General features: G+C 32.4%; 1 pseudogene; it reads left to right on the top strand.

Moving 5' to 3' along the window:
- Positions 1 to 12,547, top strand: part of LOC149575266 (ATP-dependent 6-phosphofructokinase 5, chloroplastic pseudogene) — a 143,377-nt pseudogene extending 130,830 nt beyond the window's left edge.
- The last annotated feature ends 428 nt before the right edge of the window (positions 12,548 to 12,975 follow it).

Genomic DNA, 12,975 nt, shown 5'->3' on the forward strand with positions numbered 1-12,975 from the left:
AAGTGATATAAGAAGTTAATTGTTAGAGAATGTTAGTTGTTTTTCCTTTATTCTATTAGGATTGTAGTGAAGTTTTAAATTATTAATATGGTAAATTAGGATTTAATCTGTTAAATGTTACAGTTAGAATTAGTTTATTATTATTATTATTATTATTATTTTGGTTAGTTAGTTGAATAAATTGCTAGTGAATTTGTATGTGTAAGAGTAGTTAGTATGTTTTAGTTGATGGGTTAATATGAAATAAAATTAGTTGTTAAAGTGAATATGCGTTAAAGTGTTAGTGTATAGTAAGTTTAATTTAGTGTTAGGTGTTAAATTAGTGGTAATTGTTAGTGAGTTAATAGTTTCATTTTAATTTTAATATTATGTTAAGATTAGTATAATGTTAGTAAGGTAAGTTTAGTTAGTATTATATGTTGGTTTTGGATTTAGTTATTATTATTAGATTTTTTTAGCAAAGATAATTAGTAATTAATGTTTTGTTTTTTCAATAGAATATTCCTTTCATGTTTTAAGTGAGCAAATAGGGATTGTTTATAAGCAGAGAGTTTGATATAATATAGTGTTGATAGGGATAGCTTCATAGCTGACTTATAGATTTAGAACCTCCCCCCCCCCCCCCCTCAAAAAAAAGGGGTAATTTGAATTGAAAGTTGTAACCTTGTACTTTAAAGCTTTGTCATCTTTCCATGACCTGATCAATGTGGCATGTATAAACTTAGTAGATTAATTATTTATTTATTTTTTAAATTTGCTGTGTCTACATTTTTGGGCATGATATTTTGGTATCAGAGCCCAATTTCATGACACTTGGGCAATAATGGGTCCATGTTAAGTGTGGGCATTTAAATTTTACTATACAAAGCAGGGATTTCCCCTTGTAGAAATTTGCTAAGCAAATGTATTCTTTCTAAACTACGACACCAATAATTAAACCTAAGTAGAATTTGAACTGGTATTAACAAATGTAAATGGTTAACCATATTAGATAACCTGGTCTTAATGAATTGAAATGAATGTTTAGGTGCAAGAATGTTATATTAAAGTATATTATGATCTCATTGAGAGATCGAAATTATATTGAGCACCATTGCCTTGAGGAAAAACTAAATTGAGAACCCTAAAAACAACTTTGAATCAGGAAAGTGGAAACAATCAGATAACCTAGAAGTCAAAGAGAAAAGTGTTCTCAACATCTTTAGTAGAAGTCAGATTTTGTCTGACCCGATCACTCATGGAAGCATTGTAGTTATATCAAGTATGGAGATGATCTGGTGAACTAGTATTGTTTAAAACTTTTCAAACCTAAGTGAAAGAAAACCTACAATCTTCATAATCTAATCTTGTACCTTCGAGTGAAACATTGAATAGATAAATGAATAGTGTGTAAATAGGAAGGTAACACTTGAAGAGTATACCACATTGCCAAGTTAATTGGGACACCTCTAACCTATTAAAAATTTAAAATGCATTGTTCCATTAATCCTAAAAAAAAAAAAGAGTGTTAAATTGGAATTTGCAAGTAACCTTTGGAACCATGAATGATAGGATTACTATTGTGAGAAGTTATTCAACAAAAGAGAGTTAGTGAGGAACATACAAAGAAGGAGAGTATCTCAACCTACTATGAGGAATAGAACCCTAATTAGGGGATGAATCTAACTCAATATGGTGGTAAGAACAAAATTTAAATGGTGAGAAGTACGTATCATATAGTACTGAATTGGTAGGATAGAAAATGCAAACTTTTGAGTTAGGGTTATGTGAGTCTATTATGTTGGTAGGCTTATTCTATAAGCATGAGTAATACTAAATTTTAACTATCAAGTGAATGCTTGTAGACTCTAGTATTGAAATTATTGGATCAACTATAACCCTATAATTCAAAGAAAGTAAAGTCATGATGAGGTCATCAACCTAATACGAAACAAAGTTTTAGGTATCAAAGTTAAGTAATAAGTGAATTATAAGCCACGAGGCATGTTAAGAATGATGATGATGACCTATATCAACATCAAGGAGATAGTTGTAAGAGTGAATAAGTAAACATTGATGACATCCTAATAATGGTTTTATACCTAAATAGTTGCAAACCTACAACCTAAGGATGAATTCATAAGTCATTTATGACTAGAAGAATGTGAAGTATGGATTATTGATAAGAACAATAGCATTTAGCACATTCTTGGAAGATAATTAGAACTTGTGTAAATGATGGAATAACATGGATAGTGATATATTTATGTATACAAGATCATACCAAATTTGGTGAGAGAGATAACACAACTTCAGCTAGCATATTGTGGTGAAATTTGACCTAAGAAAAATTATGGGTATGTACCCTATTATGCAATTATAGTAAATTGAGGATAAGAGATTTGGTATTGTAGCTACAACTCAGAGTGCAACTCTACTAACACTATAGTTTCCCACATGTTTAGATTCTTTGAAAGGAAACCAATGTAACAAAAAGAGGATTGAACGAGGGCTTATATTAATATCCTCACATTTGCACTTTTGAGTGAGTTCTTCTCAAGCCAAACCCCTTTGTGCAGTAAACCCTAATCATCGGGCAATGTCGATGAAGATAAGTATATAGTTAGTATGTGGGATCAATTAGAGTTTGATCGACATGGTCATTAGACCACCATCTAAAATCAATTCAAGATTCCTGCAATGTATTTGGAAGACCTAAGATCCCTCATGTTTCTCAATGACTCTGGTATGGCCACATTTTTTTGGTAATGTAAATTTTGGTAAGTGATTGGATTTATGTCCTTATTTGGTTGATTTCAGATTTTGGTACTCTTAATGTTCTTCCTTTTTGTCTTTAGTGTGATGTGGGGCTATTTAGCCAACTGTATTTTTGATGATTCTATTTTGCCTCTTGGTTATGTCTTTATTTCTTGATTAAAACTTTTTTGTAAGTGGACACTCTTTATTTCTTTGGCTTCAAACTTTTGCATTGGATGTTTCATCCTTGATGTTGAATTTAAGTTGTGAGGTACTTTCTTTTAAATTTTTTGTTGGCTAGTGACATATGATGGGCCTACCAAAATGGGATTCCTAAGAATTAAGTGGATGTTTAACATTAGGGTTTGGGGTTATTAGTGAGAGTATTCGTGCCCCACCCTCTCCCAAGATTTTGAGAATAGGACTAGTGATATCTGTTGGATGTTATGAGTAATGAAATTTGCACCCCAACATGAATTTGGTTAAGATTACGAGTTAATCAGATGGGCTTCTAGATGAAAAGGTGTAGGTGTAGCGAGGAATCATTTAGTATCTTATCAAGAAATCAATACATGGTGGAAACTCTAAAGGAAAAGTGAATAACCTTGAAATAAAGATCCATTTTGCAATAAATAAATTTAAAAAACTCTTTTGAGGGAGGCTCGTACAGTTGTTACCTTGATGAATGGGTATGTGGAAATCAAAAACATCTTATGATATTACTATTGATAGAAACTCTATAGGTATATTTATATTAGATTAGAAAGTTGTTTATATGTGACCTATATGTTTTAAGAAGTGCTTGACCCTAGAAAATGTAACTATGTCAAAGTTATAGAGTAAACTTCACTTTTAGTAATAATAATCAGGAAAATATATTATCTCCCCTAAGTATGTATGAGAATTATTAATCATTCTTTATATAAGAGTAAATTTTGGAACAAGTCTAGACAAGGTCTAGCATAGGATGAATATTTTAGTTGTGCGACTTCCAGGAGGAATTCAAAAGCTAGTAGGGGACAATGTAAGGACCCTCCTCATATGTACTTATCAAATATGAATCCTCTATTAAAACTATTATAGTAGATTGTATCAGAAATGAAGTAATGTGTTATGTTGTGAATGTCCTAAAAGAAACTAAGATTAGCTGATACATTCATGTTTTAGATACTTAGTGATTCAAGAACTACTACATCACCTCAACTGTGTAAAACATTAGTTTTTACTAATGATGGTATCAAGTGTTTTCACTTGATAATGAGGATGTTGATTTTGATACCACGATGATTAAGTTATATGCAATTCAGAGGGTATAGTATGCCCTATTGGTGATGTTATGATGTTTAGTTATATGCATGCCTAATGACGATTGTACTAGTACCTAATCTGAATTAATGAATAAGTTATGTTATATTGATTATGTGTTGTTGATGATTAAATGTGAGTACAAATGAATTAAATAGTAAATTATAAGAAAGATTCATGTTTTGATTTATGTAACCATTCAAGATAAGTTTTGAATAAATGTATGTGATTATCTTGAGCTACTAATGTGTGCAATGAGTGTGTAGGATATTTATTTATTGGGAAATCTAACAGAGAAATGAAACTAAACCCTATGTACCAATTGTGAAAACTAGGATTAATCTGATGAAGACACAAACCCCATTTTTCATATTTTATTGGTGTCATGGTTTGAATGAATGTATCATTCTGTAATCAATAAATGTTAATGTTTCATAATAGTGTTTTTTTTTTATTGTCACTTGACACTTGTGAACTATATATGCATTCTAGCATGATAGTTATTGGTAACTGTGTAACCTAAATATCTAACTCAGACTAGGTTAGTGACCTTTTTTCTAATTAGTTAGTAATCGAGGTTAATTACCCTAGTCATGATTAGTGAGTAATCTACATTTTGAAAGTTGTTAGTAAGTCCTAAATTATTCCTAGCTTTTGATAGGTCTCTAATTAATCCTAAAAGCCTAAAATCATGAAATCTAAAAACCCAAGGAGTATGGGTATGGGTTGGGGACATTTTCCACCCCCTTAGCCCCATTTGTTGACTTTTATGGTCACTCAAAAACTCCAATTTTGCTTTAATGCGAAAATTGAATGATTTCAGCATGGGTTGAATGACCTTAACTCCATCTTGAGGTTAGCCTTAGGTTTAGTTGAGTTAGAAGCCTCTAGAACTTTAGGCAAGTGGGGGGGACTTATTTCCCTTTTTAGGTGGTTGAGTTTTGATCTTATTTAGAGGCATTTTTGAGGAGTTTTGGTTGTTACCCAATCTCTAATTTTAGACATAAATTTTCAAGATTGAAGGAAGGAAGGAAAAGCTCATCTCAAACTGGTTCATTTGGCCATAACCTTGTTGTGAAGGTAGGATTATTCAGCTCATTTTGTTAATGTTGTTCATATTGTTCATGCTTTGTTCATGCATATGTTATTGTGTTTTCATTGGTATGCTTGCACATATGTTGGGTTTGCTTGGGAGGGATTGAAACATGTTTTCTTGAATGCCTTTCCTTCATGTTTTGTTTATTTTTCGAAGGGATTTTGTGGGTTGTTTTGGCATTACTCACCCTTGGATAGGGAAGAAGTGGCCATGTATGGGGGAAGGGCTTTAGTTGGACCCCAATAGTGTAGAGTCTCTTCTCATGACGAGAAGAGGGAAAGAGGGTAGGTTGTTATGGGCCCCTACGTGTCATCACATACCATGTTTTAGAATTTTGAAAATTGAAGAAATGGAAGAATGAAAATCTTTGTATTATTGGCCTTGAAAGGGCATTTGTGGAAGAATGGAAGTTCTTGAATTTTTTAGCCTCGAAAGGGCTATGTTGCGGTATAGTGATCGACGTCTCCTATTGGGAAAATCCACCTTCTCTCTAGTTTGGTTAAATGATTGAACCTATTGTGCAAACCCGGGATGGGACTGAATGTCTGTTTTGTCTTCATGATCTATTTGTTTGTTTGTTACCTAGTTAGGTATTGTTCTCTCCACGATCTTCATGATGCTTTGCTGAAAATGAAATGGATCCCTTGTTAAGGGCCAAGAAGAAAATTGAAATTGATTGTTGAAATTCAGTTATGTTCAGGATTGAAATCATGTGTAAAGAAATGTATTTTAAAGTTATTGTTGTAGTGGCAAGGATGTCAAATTTTCTTAATGGTTCTTTCCCGACAGAGCCTTGAACCAGGTTGATTAATAGAAGAGAAAGATTGAGAAACTTTTTTTATTTTGTATCTTATGTTATTCAGGTCTTGCATGTGTGCATTGATAGATAAATTAAATGGTGATGATCAATCTTGCAAATATAAGTTTGAAATTGTATTCTTTTAATTTGTGTTAATCAAACGAAATGATCATACTTAAAATGTTATGAAATTTGGTTCCAAACTGTGTTAAGAAAATTGGGTTATTTAAAATGTTAGATTATCTTGTTTATTTCGTGATTATTAGGATGTGAAATATTCCTATGTTATTGTAGCAATATAAACATTTAAACGATATTACATTCATTTTTTTTTTTAAATACCCCCCTTGGTAAATTATACATGTTAGAAAAATGAAATAGATAGAATAAATAATATGAAAAAAAAAAAAAAAATGAGACTCCCTTGCTTTAAAAAAAACGTATATAAATATGATCCTTGGTTTCAACTAAATTTTTAGTAAATTGAATCAAAAAAAAATTATACTTCCTTGTCTTGAGACTCCAACTCTTCGAAAAATTTGCATTCAAAAAAAAATTGCTTAGTAAAATTTTGCTTTTCAAAAAATAATATAACACTTAGAAAGAAATTTACTTTAAAAAAAAGGAGAAAGAAATTTACTTTTCAAAAAAAAGGGGGCCTTGAAAAAAAAAAATCCTTCCTAGAGAAAAATGCTCTCTAGATTATGTATGAGGAGTAACTAAATTTCTTTAACCTTGAACAAGAATCTAGAAGATTCTCTTATTTATTCTTATTTGAATTACATACATACTTTTTAAAAATTAAATAAATAAAAACATACTCGAAAAAAAAAAGGAAGAAGAAGTAAATACATATGTTTTTATATTCTAAATATCTTAACTCATCCTAAGTCCTTACCTAATAAACTTTATTCACTCATTACTATCTTGGAAGTACCTTGGGTAAGAGGGGAGTTTAAAATGTAATTCAATGTCTTTAATGCTAAGATAAACATTGGCTCTTACTTGATGTTGACTAGGGACTTAAAAAATTTAATTCCCCTCCATGTGACAATATCTCCAAGCAATGATTGAGAATGTCTTTGAAACCCACGTGAGCTTGCCTGGAAAGTGATTACATAACCAAAGTTTTTTTAAAAAGAAAAAAATTAATTCCTAACCACCCTCCAATCACATCCAAGGAGGCATTTGACTTGAAAGCATGTCATTCTCTACCTTGGGTAGCGTGATCTCCTTTTTGGGGAAGGCTCATGTGAGCCTCAATAGACTTTAATTTGTTTTTTAAATTTATAATTAAAAGTTAGATTAGCCTTAGTTAGTGTTTGACTTAGATGTTAGATTATTTTTTTATGTTAAAAGTTAGTAAAGGTAAGGTGAGTTTAATTTTTGTATTAAGTTATTTGTTTAGAATGTATTACTAAGGGTAATTAAAAAGTATGTGTTAGGATTCTTTTTAAAATTGTTGTTTAAATGTAAATTGATAAGTGATAGAAGAAGTTAATTGTTAGAGAATGATAGTTGTTTTTCCTTTATTCTATTAGGATTTTAGTGAAGTTTTAAATTATTAATATGGTAAATTAGGATTTAATTTGTTAAATGTTACAATTAGAATTAGTTTTGTTATTATTATTATTATTATTATTTTGGTTAGTTAGTTGAATAAATTGCTAGTGAATTTGTATGTGTAAGAGTAGTTAGTATGTTTTAGTTGATGGGTTAATATGAAATAAAATTAGTTGTTAAAGTGAATATGGGATAAAGTGTTAGTGTATAGTAAGTTTAATTTAGTGTTAGATGTTAAATTAGTGGTAATTGCTAGTGAGTTAATAGTTTCATTTTAATTTTAATATTATGTTAAGATTAGTATAATGTTAGTAAGGTAAGTTTAGTTAGTATTATATGTTGGTTTTGGATTTAGTTATTATTATTAGATTTTTTTAGCAAAGATAATTAGTAATTAATGTTTTGTTTTTCAATAGAATATTCTTTTCATGTTTTAAGTGAGCGAATAGGGATTGTTTATAAGCAGAGAATTTGATATAATATAGTGCTGATAGGGATAGCTTCATAGTCGACTTATAGATTTAGAACTCCTTCTCCCCCCGCTTGAAAAAAAAGGGGTAATTTGAATTGGAAGTTTTAACCTTGTACTTTAAAGCTTTGTCATCTTTCCATGACCTGATCAATGTAGCATGTATCAACTTAGTAGATTAATTATTTTTTTAAAAAAAGTGATGTGTTTTTGCCCTGCATTTTTTGGCATGACAGAGTCTAAAGAGAAGGAAGCTAGAGCATAGAAGAGACTAAGGAGAAAGTATGTTACCCAAGTTAAAATTGATGATGAGATGACTAAATTAGATGACAACAACCAATTCCAAGTGGTAAGTCATAGTCCCTCCTCTGATCTAGACAACTTATGTGAGAATGTTAGAAACAATGCTAATTTATTAGGTTTCTCTCACATTGACTTTAATAATCTTGGAAAGATTGAGAAAAATCAAGTAGAGGAGGCAAAATATGCCATGATGACTAGGCTCCTCTAGAACTTGTCAAATCCATACCTAAAATTTTATATGATAGAGTTGAGCAAAAATGGCATTATTGTTTGAACACTGAAAGATGAATTAGGGAGACATCCCTTGCTCAAGTTATGCCAAAACTTAGTAAGGCTGAAATGTCTAAACCCATTAAGAAATATGTTGTAAGATTTGTACCTAAGTATAAAGCATTTAGCATATTGCAAAACAATATAGAGGATATTGCAAAGAAGTCTAAACAAATGTGGAAATTAACATATGGACTGACAATATCAAAAGAAGATGCTCAAAAACCTATTGATGTAGGAGAAGATGATAATGTGCAAGGAACAACTGGGGGAGGCACTGAAATGAATATTGATAATCAGGCACAAACTGAGGAAGAGTAGCAAATAGAACAAAGTGTACAAGATACACAAATTCTTATTGTCAGCCCTCCACAGGTTACAAGTGAAAATAATGAAACTATCAAAGTAAAGGATGTTTCTAACACTTTTGATCAGAACATCAATCCCCTTACAGAGGAAGATTTGAAAATGATACTTATCCAATCTACTTTCCAAGCCAAATTATGTGTACTAGTGAGTGTAGATGAAATTCAGAATACACGAACAATTACAGTAGGGGAGCAAGTGAAAACACAAGAAACACCTATGTTCACTTCTCAAGTCACAAGTGGACAACCTTCACAACCCTTAGTTATATATTAAAGGAAGGAGACAATAGGTTTCACTATTAGCACACTCATGTCAGACACTCCAGTTTCAGAAAATGCACAATAGCCTAAAAAAGATAATGTTAAGATAGTTGGAGAAGATAAGGTGGAAACACAAGAGAATGATGGGACTCCAAGCCAAAAAGGTCAGGTAAATACACTTGCACCTCCAATGCAAGATCAAGGTGCAACTAAAATCAAGGAGGTGGAAAAGTACAAGTCTGAAGAGACAAGTTTGGCACCCAAGCTGAAGGAGCTAGTAGCAATCCAAGCACTAGTGACATTACTAGAATCTGGTACTTCTTATAGTCAAACTCTTCATAGAACGAGCATAGATGCTACATCATTAAAAATTTTAGTGTTGATTCCTAGCTCATCTAAGGTACAAGAGGTGATTACTTATGGAGATGTTAGCCTAGATGAAAAGATTGTATTACCAAAATTTTGATTATGCTACAATAACAATTGAGGAGATGGGTATACTACAAGAGGCCCTGGCAAAGAAGAAACATCAAGAACTACTCAAAAGGGAGCATAGGTAGAAGAAAGCTTTGATTGATGATAAAAATATTTTATTAGATGCATTCAGTCTATGTACTCCAGATGAAACCAAGCCAGTCATTGAACAATTGACCAATATAGTGGAAAGAGTAAGTGACAAAGACCCAAATATTAATGTCAAACTATTAGAATGGTCTAAAAAGAAGTTTCAAAACAAGGTGAATGAGAAGATATCTATTGATATTTCACTAACATAGGTTGTGTTGGAAACTAAGAAGATAGTATGAAGAAGTTACTGGTGGGACTCAAAATCAGAGCACCAATTTTGAGTACCATTGAGAAATCAAGTCCTATAAATGCTTTTGATGCATGTGTACCTAGCTGTCCATTTGAGGCCTAAGAGGTATTTAATGCTTCTAGAACCTTTCATTTAGTGTCTCTATATGTTCCATGATGATAAATTGACATTTTGAGCCATTTCATGAAGTCCCATTTTGAGCAATTGTCAAATCTGTATTTTCACCTAAGTGTCAAACAGTGACAGGAGGTTGTGTTTGCAACTAAATATCTTGCACCCAATAATTTTTTATGACTTCCCACTTTTAGATTTTTTAGTTTCCATACTAGAGAACCTATGTTTCATATTTTGAGTCATTTTGAATCCGTTTGACTAGGTTTTGAATCCCTCAAAATTGGTTGTTTATCAGTGTCATGCTAATGCAATTTGTTCTGAATTCTAGGAAGCCCTGTTTGAAGTGTTATAACTTTGACCTAGTTGACCAAAATACTAAAATTCATTTTTCATGTAATTTTAGAGTTTATAGGCTTGTTACATTTCAATTTTGATCTTATGAAGAATTCGTTTGATATGTTTTCGAATGCAATTTGTAACTGTTTACTAGTATCATAAAGTGCAGATTGGTCAGTACCCCTATTCAGGATGTTATAACTTGAAATTTATGAGATGCGAGATCAAATGGTTTGTACCACTATGTTGTACTCTGGAAATACTTCAAGTGTGCCAATTTTCAAATCATGACGAATCTATCTACACACTTTCCCGGGTCAATTCCATTTGTAAAAAATGCTTTTTTGTCATTGTTTCTAGTCAGCAAATTTGAGTAACCCATTTTGACTGCTCACCATTTGCACCTAGTTATTCATCATGAGCCCAAATTTCATATTAATATTTTCCTCATGAAAGTGAACTAATGTCTCATTTTTCATTTCCCCAAGTGTTAGTTTGCCTAGTTTTTGAAGCCAAATCCGAACGCAATTTAGTGTTTTCTGACATGTTCTTGTGCAGGTGAATTTAAAAAGGCAACTTTGACAATCAATATCTTTTGAATGAGAATTCTTCATGAGATGAGATTTGACATGGTAAGAATATGCAGAATAGAGAATCAGTGTGCTAGTTTTCGGAGCCCAGTTAGATGTTCGGGTCAGTTTTTAAAGCCAACCAACAGGCTCTATTAGTAGAAAGTAAAAAATTATAGATAAGTGATAAAATGAGTTTTAATGATGTTTCAATGATGGATATTGATTCAAATCAGTATCGAATTGATCAATAGGTTACTTTGCAATGTGATTTGTTCGAAAATGAAAAAAAAATTAGCCAGACCCACTTTAGGCCTGACTAGTTTTTGTAGATTGACTAGACATTGTGGATTGAAATTTTGATGAGTATTATAATAGTTTCTTTTAATCATTATAATTACTCAAAGTGACATATGATTTTGTCTAAAATTGCACATGTGTGCCGACTCTACACCAAGTTGAAAAGACACAAGACTTACAACATTACTAACATCAAAGGAAGAACTGGTCGATATGTTTCAACATCGAGACGAGGGTATTATTGTGAAGTTTGGAGCAAGCTATGTCTGAAATTATTAGGTAGTGGTTCCACCACAATCTACTCTCATATACAAAGTTGAACTGGTTTTAGTTTGTGAGGGAAAAAGAATCTTGGGATATGAAGACTCCGAGAAAATAGAGGATGCTAGAAAGAAGAAGAAAAAGAAGCACAACTCCACAAATCAATTCATAATGATGATCATGTATTACTTAAGGTGATCAACTATGCAACACCATCATCTGCCACTACTAAGTGTGTTGACCTAGATTGTAATTTTTTGCACCAATGGGTACATCATGCGAGGCCAAGGATAGAAATATACTTTCATCCTGATGAGGTAAAAGTAGCAATTGTTACATGTGGAGGACTCTGCCCTAGACTCAATGATGTGATTAGACAAATAGTTATAACACTAGAAATATATGGTGTCAAGAACATTGTTGGCATTTCTTACGGATATTGTGGACTATTTGATAAAAACCTCCCTGAAATACCTCTATCAAGAAAAGCTGTTCAAAATATCCATCTATTCAAAGGTAGCCTTCTTGGGGTCTCTCATGGAGGTGGAAATGTATCAAAGATTGTTGATAGCATGCAGAAAAGAGGGGTTAACATGTTTTTTGTATTGGGTGGAAATGGAACCCATGCTAGGGCGAATGCCATTCACAATGAGTGTTGCAAGACGAAGATGAAAGTGGTTGTGGTAGGAGTTCCCAAGATGATCGATAATGATATCTTGTCAATGGATAAAACGTTTAGCTTTGATATTGTTGTCAAAGAAGCACAACATGCTATTAATGTTGCATATATTGAGGCACACAATAGCATTTTATATCATGTTGCTCAAGACCCCATGCAACAAACAAAGAACAACATATCCCACATTGAAGTAGGGCAATGTAAAAATAGAGAAGCTGATAGAAAGTGTTGTCCATGCCAAGTAATGAGGAGAAGCCTTGCATTGATAGAGCACATCAAATTGGAAATGCAGAAGCCATGACAACAAATAGGGTCAACCTCCATCTGCAACACCCCATGCTAAGAATGTAGCACCACTCACACCAAGATCAAAGCAAGTAGAGAAAAGGAAGGCATCAATGAGTTAGAAGACTAATGCCTTGCAAACAAGAAACTCACAGCAAGTTGGAAGACATCAGAGTTTGAAAAAGAGGCAGTGTGCAAGGAAGAACATGGCAGTAGCTAGGGAGGTAGCCAATAAAATATGGAAAGCCACGTGTATGTGCATGGAGGGCGGTCATGAGAGTAATTTGACCAATAAGAAGGAGCCCCATGCTATTAAAGAAGGAACTCGTGCAATGATAAAGGCCTGGAATAATAAAACAGTGACAGAGGAGGTTTCTGGGCATCAAAATCAGCCCGATCAAAGGAGAACAACCCACCATTTTGTTCTTTAAAGGAGAAATTGTC

The sequence above is a fragment of the Cupressus sempervirens genome, chromosome 2, assembly GCF_028749045.1.
Source record: "Cupressus sempervirens isolate cs-2001-9-10 chromosome 2, ASM2874904v1, whole genome shotgun sequence".
In the NCBI taxonomy this organism is placed as follows: domain Eukaryota; kingdom Viridiplantae; phylum Streptophyta; class Pinopsida; order Cupressales; family Cupressaceae; genus Cupressus; species Cupressus sempervirens.